Here is a 10,555-nt window from a genome sequence, read left to right as displayed (position 1 = left end):
AAATATACACCAAGAGTGAATACACACACACACACACACACACCCCCCAAATATATATTTGTTTCATTAAACAAATGCTCTGTAGGACAAACCTGAGAGAAATCCTAAGGCAATGAATTCTGGTGTTTCAGTTTTTCTGATCATCTGCAAAGAGTCTCGCAGCTGAAGAACCCTGAGAATCATTCCAAAAATGGAAAGAAGATGGAAAATATTAAATAAGGACATGGATGTTTATTCTTTAAAATGAATTTTAGCAAATAACAGTCAGCAATAAAATAATGTAGCAATATGGAAAAGTCTCACACAGCCTAACATAGTCGCCAAACCGCCCTCCTCAGACAAGATTCATTAGTCCCCACATCGGTTTTTCTATTGAGCGCCTTCACAGAAATGCATGCAATGGAATGGAAATGTACCTGTGCCTTATTATACAAGTCTTCAGAATATAAATAATGCAAGAACCCTGATTTTTTTTTTGCAAAAAGATGTTGTGTTAGAGGAGAAAAACTGTAAACAGGTTTCTAGTGATAGGCATTGTACATGCTCCAGAGCGCACCAAGCTTTCACACATGTGAGGGTCGAGTGGAGGTGTGCTGCTCACACATACATACACACACTCCTTTAAATATATTGGATTGGGATTTGATTTGGTTTTGTTTTCTTTTTTCTTTTTGTCCTTTTTTTATTTCTTTTTTATTCCTCAGTGACTCTACAGAATCTGTAATGTGAGTGTTCTTTGTTCGCAATATTTAGACAAAGTTCCAATGAAAATTAACAAGGCTGTCTCCAAGTCAGAGCCCTATTTGCATGCTTCTCCCCTGTCAGGTCTTTTTTTATTTTTCTCTGTGTCTCTTTATCTCCAGCCTAAAGCTGAATAGTTCCTCTGCCAGATCCCAAAGCATCCTTTCACACGGATCACAAGTAGTACAATTCTTTGACTCTGGACCCAGCATTTGGGCTTTACTCCTGGAAGGGTCGTATGATTGATTATGTTATAATTCATTTCCTTTAAAAGTTAAAACATATGTGTCAAATTTATTTGATAAGGCATTGCTAATGGGTTAATAAAAGCATTCTATAATGATAATTAGGATTTTAACCACGAGCTTTCCAGTAAAGCCAACGTGCAACTAAACTTTAAAGAGTATAATGTTAAACCAAATCTAATTTATTAGAATGCTGAATTGATTAATATTGGTCTCTTTTTTTTCCTGGCTCCTGGGACCATCTCCGGGAAGAACTCAATTAGAAGATTGCTTATCTGCTCCTTCATGGCCTGAGATAACCAAAGTCTTTGATGAATGGACAAATAAAATTAGACTGGCTGACAATGGCCTTCCAACTTTTTCTCTCTCTTCTTGGAGAAACTCTAGTTTTCCAAGAAAGCTCTGTTAAGTGTCATTAGTCAATAGTGTTTACAGGACCTATATTTAGTAACTCATGATTTTGAGGTTGAGATTAGCAATCTTCTTTAACCAGTAGAAGGGACGTCATTCTCCTTGGAGATCATAAACTCAGCTCTTAGAAATTTCATAACCCTTGGCCTTTCCCAAGATTTTGAAAATTCCTTCCTCCCATGAAATCTTATCTTCATCTCGCAATTGCAAAGAGGATCTGGGGTAAAAAGGGTACACATGCTTATCTTTGTAGTCAGAAGAATAAGAAAGCACAATACTTGACTCTCTTAGATGAAATCAGATGCACTTTGGATGCAAACACAAAGACCACAGATAAACTTTATGAAAAAGCCATGATCAAAATTTTGAATTGTCTCAGAAGGTAAATTGAAAAAAAAAATATTTCCACTTTAAAGCTTTGAATTGGTATTTATTGTTGGAGAAAAGTGATGAAGGAAATAAGGATAGTTTGGCAACAGATCACATCTCACATGCAGTAGGCACAGAAGCACCACGTGCAAGTTGCGTGAACCTAAGGAGTCTCAACCTGCTCCTCACAGACCACATATGTGTGAAGTATGACCTCTGCCATGCATCTGAGCCACTGAACAAACTAGTTGGCAGTTAAGAAAATGTTTATCATCCTCTGGGTAGATTTTGACTGTTCTGTCTCTAAAAATGCAAGGTTTACCTTTGGAGGTATGTGACTCAATAGTTACTTGGGTGGATGACCAAGAAGAGTGAGCAATCATTTCTGCATCTGACACTGGGAGAGGGAGATATCACAGGGCCCAGTCTGGTACCGAATGCCAAGTTTATCTTAGCTTCTTCCCTAGTCATTCTCCTTTTTTCTATTAATTCTGTAGCTTATTGCAGTATGAATTACTTATGCTTTGGAAAAGTACTGCAGCAAATCAGTACATAGATTTTTTTTTCTCAGCGAGGAAAGAATTGGATGGATTGTAAAGTCAGAGAAGCCCAATCAGGGACTGGCGTTTCTCTAGAAGAAAGAGGAATGTGAATTGTTAAGCTGTGCGTAAGAGACACTCTCCTGGAAGGTGATGGGTCTCAGGACAGTGGCGTAGGCTGGGACCTGGAGAATGTCTATAAGACAACTTATGCGAAAGGCGCCACTTCTAGTGCTGACATTGGCTACTTTGAGCTAAAAGTTTAGCTATTTAGAGCATGCAGTTTTTATTTTGGAATATTTTGCAATGTATACCAAAACTCCCCAGTAAACTCAACATTTCCATAGAAATTTGTAATTGTATTGTGAAAAATGAAGCACCGGGCACTGAAAGAGAGTACAGCCTGCCCCTATTGTTCTTCCCTGATTTGGAAGGCCGTGAGGAAGGTGTGGTGTCTCACTGAGAAAGACTGCCATGTAGGAGCTCTAGGTGGTTGCAAATAATCATAACCCCGAAGAAGAGGGATAAAGCACGGATTCTGAAGCTCACGATTGAGATGGGTAACAGCCCAGGGACACAACTTAGGAGTTGAAGAAAGACAACCCTTTCTCAAATACCTTACAGTACATTTACCCTTACCATGAAGCTTATACTTTCCTAGACACTTTTAAAAAGTGACACCAATGATTAGCCTTTTATTAAACGATTTTTGTAGCTGTGATGAAATCTCATTACCGCCTTTGAGAAACATTGAGTTATTCAGGACACTTTTTCCTCTTTAAAATGTCCCAAGAGCATGGTTCTTTGGGGACCTGCTGATTTCCCTATTGGCTTTATCTATTGGCATCCGCTGTCAGACTCCCTTCTTTCCAAACAGTAGGCCTGTCCCTACAGATTTACTCCTCTCTGTCAAATTGATTGGTTCTAACCAAGTTTGAAGTAGAAGAAAAGTGACAGTGAACTAGAATAGGAGAAAAGATATTGTATGTTGTGCAGAGACAGGCTGTTCTGAGTCAAAAGCAGGTTAGGGATGAAGTTAGCTATTAACTCCCCTGGGCAGGAACCCCTGACTGCCTGGCACTCCCATCATACCCTCTGCCTGGTCTTCTTGTGTCCCTAAACACAGTGCACTGTGCCCATCTATTTCTCTGCTGACCTCTAGGCCTAGACTGTATGTGCCTTGATTCTAGGATTGGGCCTAGTTTGAACATTATCTATCCCCATCAATGATCAAAATGTCTAAATGACTATAGGTTTCCAGTGATGTTGTTAGAACAAACAAATGAGTAGAACATTAACTATCACCTCTTATTCCTATAAGAGAAAAAATATAATGTTTTAAAAATATGTCTTTCAGCCCTCTCCTATCTCCATAACCCCTTGTTGATAAGCCTATCCCCCCACCCACACACACAAATTACTTAGACTAAGGCTCCCAACTCTGCACATTGGAATCACTGAGACAAACTTAAAACTTCCCATGTTTGAGCCTTACAAACAGCAAGGCTCTGTGAATGGGGGCTATTAAACACTTATTTATGTGTTAATTATGCCATGTAATTAAAATATGCAACCAGAGGCCCTGACTGGTGAGTGTAGTTGATTAGAGTGTCATTTCAAAATCCCAAGGTTGTGAGTTTGATCCCCGTCAGGGTATATCAGGGAAGTGACAATGAGTGCACAACTAAAGTGAAATAGCAAATGAATGCTTCTCTCTCTTTCCTTCTCCTCTCTCTGAAAGCAATCAATAAAAACATAAATGAATAAAATAAAATATGCAATTAGATGTGAGAATTACCAAATCTGTCTACTCTGTTATTACTGGTTCCTCTACTCATCACTCTGTGTTTTGTAGGTACCATTTTCATCATTTTGTTCCTTTTGACAGTTGGAATATTTTTTACTGTTTTTTTGGAGGGGGAAGTGAATATAAATGGAATACTTTAATTTTTTGTTTGATAATTTTATTTTTTAGTTATCATTGAGTAAAAATAAAAATTTGGCTAAATATATAATTATTAGGTACAAACATTATTTCTTCTTCAACAATTTATGGAAGTGTCATTGTCTTCTGGCTCTCACTGTCACTGATGAGAAGCATCATATATCAAAGAAGCCTGCATTGTTATGAGTAACTCCTTTAGCTTTGTAAACATATTATGTATATGATATATCACATATATGTGCAAAGGAAATATATCTATATATTATTTAATAGGAACTAATAACTGAAACTTCCTTCGATAGAATAACTTTGCTTTCACTTGAACTCTTTGCAGAGGGTGGCATGTTAATTTTTTCTTCCTATTATTGCCTTTTTTAAAACTATGAAATGTTTTCATGTGTCTGGCAGTTTTTCTTAGATGGGACTATCAGAGTCGTGTACGTTTCTATCAAATCTTTTAAGCCCCAGTAAGGGGGCAGATGTTTAAACCTTTTTTTAGTATGAGTTCAAGGTACTCATTGAGAAGAGGAAATAAACTACAGCTGGAGGCTGCCAGGCCTCAGAATGACTGCTGGGCCAAAGAGATTGTTTCCTTTGGGGCAGGGGAGACTAAGTTGCTGTTTTAGAGGCTGCCTACAGTGTGCACTGGCGGCCTCAGGAGATTCGGGATTCTTAGGAGCACACTGCTCTTTTGTTTGGAAAACACCGTAATGGACATTTCACTAGACAACCTGGTTTCTCTTGGAGGGAGAGACTATAACAGAGGAAGTAGAGTAGCTCTGTGTTGTAGAGTAGCAGAAATTAGAGCTGTTCTCTGCAACACCCAAAGGAGGCAAGGACCCTGGGGATAAAGAACAGGCTTGGGAAGAAAACTGGAGTTCTCTATCTGTCTAGGTAGCTGAGGAAATCCAATATGGTTATGCCTAACCTTTAATTCTAAGTTGCTCCCTGTTACTTGCCATGCTTAAAACTCTTCTGCTATGCCTGAACCTTTAGAAGTAGTGTGATACACACAATGGTTTTGCATTAGTGGTGCTTTAGGGCAAGCAGGAGGTGTCTGGAGTTAGAGGGCTGTGAAGTAAAACATGACTGGGGAAACAAACTTTTCCCCACCTCTGGTATCTGTATTGGGAAGGATACTGTGGGAGACTGCAGTAATTTTTATTTCTATTAAAAAGGAAGTTGGAAATCATTGGAGACAAAAAGATTATGCTTGCTTTCTGAAGTGAAAATGACTCAACTCTAATTTAAATTTTTTTTCAATTACTGTTAATATGCAATATTATTTCTATTACTTTCAGGTTTGCAGCATAGTGGTTAGGCATTTATATAATTTACAAAGTGATGCCACACACTCACTCCAGTGCCCACCCAGCACCACACAAAGCTATTACAGTATTATTGGCTATATTCCCCATGCTGTGCTTTACATCCCCATGACTATTTTGTGACTACCAACTTCTTAATCAGCTCTTAAACTTTTCTAAGTACTCTCATTAAACAACTACCATGATGCTTCTAATTCACCTAGGATGTTGTTAGGGCTAAGGGTACGCTGGGATCTTCAGTCACTACACCCTAAGCCCCGAGACTCAAGACTCTATTTTCACTGGTAATTCTGAAATCCTTTTGTTGCTGCGAGCCTTGATTTAGGTGATACGTGTATAATTCCTCTGGGAACTCCATTCACTCTCCCCAGATAGTATTTTTATTCAGATGTTTTAGTTTTTACAGTGTGTGTCATAAACTTCTATCTGTTGTAAGCTATAATATGTCTTATAAGAATTTCTTATCCTTTCTATGTGTGCAACTTTTCTTACTAAAGATTTTATGTTATTTTTAGTTTATTTTTTATTCTTGTGAATCTGAAAGGGCAGCTGGATTGCCCAACTTGTGTCTTGCACATTTATACTACTTCTTCATATTTTCATGAAGGAAGTTTTAAAACTCATTTGCTGAGTTGTCTAAAAAACTGACTTTCTTGTAAATGTGAACAGGAAATGTTACAACTGTTGTGCTATTTATTAGCTCATCTTCCTTGGTACCTTAGAATAGAAATGTGAAATGCCTGAGAACTGATAAATTTATTCTGGTAACAGATTGGTGAATGCATTTATTTTCTATTGCTGCTGTAACGATGACCACAAACTTAGCATATTATTTTGTTGTCCTAATGGTCAGAAGTCTAAAATGCGTCAGCAAGCCTGCATTCCTTCAGAAGGCTCTAGATGAAATTTTATTGCTGTGGCTTTTCTAGCTTCTGGTGCCTCCCTGCATTTCTTGGCTTGTAGCCCCTCCTTCCATCCTCAAAGATAATAGCATAGAATTTTCAAATCTCTGTCTCTCATTTTATTTTACTTCCTTTTTTTTGGCCTCTGCTTAAGTCCTCACTTTCTCTCTCTGACTTTGACCCCTTGTCTCCCTCTCATAAGAACCTCATGCTTATACTGTGCCCACCTGGATATACAAGATAATCCTTCCATCTCTAGAGACAGAATGTACTCACTTCTGCAAAGGCCCTGTAACCATGTAAGATCCCATATTCACATGTTCCAGGTATTAGTATGTGAACATCTTTGAGGGGCTATTATTCTGTCTACCAGAATGAATAAAAACTTCACTACCTATATACAAGTATCAGGAAAATTGTTGGGGCTGGCAGTGAACAGAGAATCCTCCCTGTTATTAAATTATTGGACTGAAAAACTGCTTTACAGAACAACTCCTGTCCCAAGGACCCAGCCATGTAATAAGGTATGGCTGCCACAAATGACATAACCTCAGGAGACAAGGAATTATTTTGCCAAACACATTATGCTTTCTCTTATCTCCAGCCATCAAAGATCCAGCTTTTTCTATAAAGAGTATTGTATCATACCCCAGTTTTTTACTCACCCTTTAGATCTTAAAGTTAATTAATGTTGAAATGTCGTCAGATGGAGTTTTGCAGGCCTAATGATTTTGGACAACACTTTGTATGTCAGTATCTGATAGTCTCTAGAGTTGCTTGCTGAGTAATTTTAGATGACTAATAACCTCATAATTACATCAATAATTGATATGGTTCAATTATCTTCTACTTTACAACTTTATTAATATTTGTGTTTGAGCTGGAGAAAAGTTTCTTCCCTTTCCGGCTTGGGAGAAAGCATAGTCTTCCACAGATTTGGCGACACATGCTGAAGAACCCTGCTAGAGTCCAGGATATGGAAATTAGCCAACTTGTTCCAAAGCATCTTGTGCCAGTGTTGTTTTTAATTCTTAATAAGATGGTCAGTGTTTTCTATAAAATAGTGAAGCCAACTGAATGGGTTTGGTGTCCATGTCATTTAGAATCAATTTATTACTCAAGAATTCTGAACCAAAGTAGTTGACTGTTCTTAATGAATTAGCTTCATGCACTTAGCACAGAAGTGTATTAGAAATGATGTATATACGGATGATGTATTATAGAATTGTACACTTGAAACCTATTTAATTTTATTAACCAATGTCACCCCAATATTTATAATTAAGTTTAAAGTAATGGAGTTTTTTTAAAAAGGAATAAGGTATCTATCTACTATGTTAATTTAAATTATATCAGTCCAGAGAGATCTAATTAGATGATTATTCATTTAGATTATGGAACTCTAAGTGACCTTATGACATTTCTCTGAAACTCTAAGCTATTCTTGTCAAATGTCTTTAACTGATCAAGATATGCCATGCCATGGCTCCACATATGCCAATGTTTACGCCATCAGTGCCTTCTCTGTATTTTACATGGATAGGTAACTATGTTACCTATGTTAGCTTGAGAAAAGTTTGCACTTAAAAACAAAGTGGTATACACAATTGCTGAGTTTGGCTCAGCAGTGGGTTGGAACAAGTGGAAAGCACTGCAGAACATAAGAAAAGACTACACAAAAAAAGATTTAAAGATGGGAACAGGGAAGTCACAGCCTCAAGGACTGACAGCCCTGACTTCAAGTTCCTCATCACATTTATTGCAAAGTTCAAGGACAGGAAATAACTATTTTCTAAATTATCTTTTAATAACTGCTGCATCCACATCTGCCTCAAGGATGATGTGCAAGGTTCAAGTGTTTCCTTCTGCAGACAATCATGTGCTGACCAGGATAGTGTTCTGTCCTGGCAGGACTTGTTGTTCTGAAGTCCTCACCCTTATCTGTATCATGAAAACATTCCAGCCTCAGGCCATTTTCCCACACACAATGTCTAAGAAACAGGACAGATTAAGAGAGACATATTTTTCAACATATGATTTTTGATTTGTTATAAACTTGAGAACTCTTTACTACCATGAGAACAAAGATAAATCATTAGTGAATGACTGGTTTATTAATACCTTAGGTAGGTAGAGTGAGGCAGAGACCAACTGAATCTAGCAATGATAGTGTGTTGCTCGGTGAAGCCATATAACCATAGAGACTATATTCATGTTAGAGGTGGAAATGGGCTAGAAGTGACTCCAGTAAGAATACCTAAGCTTCCCACATGCAAAATCCTGACTCTCTACTTTTTATCCTTAGAACATTTGGATTTTCCCTGATTTTCAGTTGTAGAAATACCTAGGAATTTGAAAGTGTTCATCTTTCCAAGTTGATTGAGATTCAGGTCATCATAACATGTAAATGTGGTTTTTGGTTCATTTCCTTCTGACATGGAGGGGTGGTGGGAATGTTTAGTGTCAAGTTACACATGGTTGGGATGTATAGGAGTGGAAATCAGTGGTAATCACTAATGATTCTAGGCAAGAAGGAAGGGGTATGGACATTATGAGTGGTGGTATGCTAGACACAAGGTAGCCATTCCAGCTTACCTTCGTTGCCTCCAGTCTTCTTGTCTGTATGGGCCCCATTCCAGCGGCCTTTCATGTAGGCTGAATTCTGGACTGGGAGAAGGCTTTAATCTTCCCAATCCACCTGTAAGTAGGAACAACAATTCCACTTTCATTCTTAAAGGAGTTAGTAGTTGTGATGATTAAATAAGGTGATACTCTGTGGTCAGAATTAGGCAATTGAGACACTACATGTTTTTTAAAAGCTGATTTTATATAATGTTATCATACTCACTATAAGAACCATAATACTCATTTTTCCTCAAGGAATTCATTTTAAAACTGCCCACATCCAGTACAGATTGTATTTGATCATTAGAAATGCAGAACTAATTCTTCAATAGAAATGCATTATGCTTACTAGCAAGCCTGGAAGTGTGAACCTCTCCCTTCCACAAGCAGAGATTGTGGAAGCAAACAGCTTCCTGTGAAGTCATCAGCTGCAATTTCAAAGTTTAAATTAAGTATTTTGGAATCAAAAAGGAGGCCTTGAACTAAGAGGTGGATGCTGTACAGAACTGAACTTAATAGCTTTGCTGACAAAAATGAAAGGATTTTTTGTTTGGTTTTGTTTTTCTTTGTGTGTTTTCCCTTTTGTTGGGGGAGGAGAAGAGGGAGCTGGAAAGGAAAAAGGGAGAGAAGAGAGAGGAGAGACTAGTCAAATAATTTAGCTGTGTGATAAAAAGAAAATGCTTATGAGGACAGGAGTGATGTTTAATGTGTCATATGAAGTCTTTGAAGTGGTTCAATATAAGCCTGCTTTGTTTTCCCAAGATGCAAGAATTCCCCTGCCCTAAAGAATTACATTTCAGCCTGACCAGGCAATGACACAGTGAAGGGAGAATTTAACTGGAATGTAAAGGTCCCAGGTTCAAAACCCCAATGTTGCTGGCTTGAGCAAGGGATCACGGGCTGAGTCCAAGGGTCACTGGCTTGAAGCCCAAGGTAACTGGTTTGAGCAAGGTTTCTTCAGTCAGGTCACATGTGAGAAAGCAATCAATGAACAACTGGCGTGCTGCAACGAAGAGTTGATGCTTCTTACCTCTCTCCCTTCCTGTCTGTCTGTCCCTATCTGTCCCTCTCTATGACCCTCTTTCTGTCTCTGTCAAAAATAAAATAGGCCCTGGCCGGTTGGCTCAGCGGTAGAGCGTCGGCCTGGCGTGCGGGGGACCCGGGTTCGATCCCCCCCCTCCTTCCTCTCTGTCTCTCTCTTCCCCTCCCGTAGCCAAGGCTCCATTGGAGCAAAGATGGCCCGGGCGCTGGGAATGGCTCCTTGGCCTCTGCCCCAGGCGCTAGAGTGGCTCTGGTCGTGGCAAAGCGACGCCCCAGAGGGTCACAGCATCGACCCCGGGTGGGCAGAACCTCGCCCCTGGTGGGCATGCTGGGTGGATCCCGGTCGGGCGCATGTGGGAGTCTGTCTGACTGTCTCTCCCCGTTTCCAGCTTCAGGAAAAAAAATAATA

The sequence above is a fragment of the Saccopteryx bilineata genome, chromosome 6 (genome assembly GCF_036850765.1).
Source record: "Saccopteryx bilineata isolate mSacBil1 chromosome 6, mSacBil1_pri_phased_curated, whole genome shotgun sequence".
Taxonomy (NCBI): domain Eukaryota; kingdom Metazoa; phylum Chordata; class Mammalia; order Chiroptera; family Emballonuridae; genus Saccopteryx; species Saccopteryx bilineata.
This window is presented reverse-complemented; position numbering follows the sequence as displayed.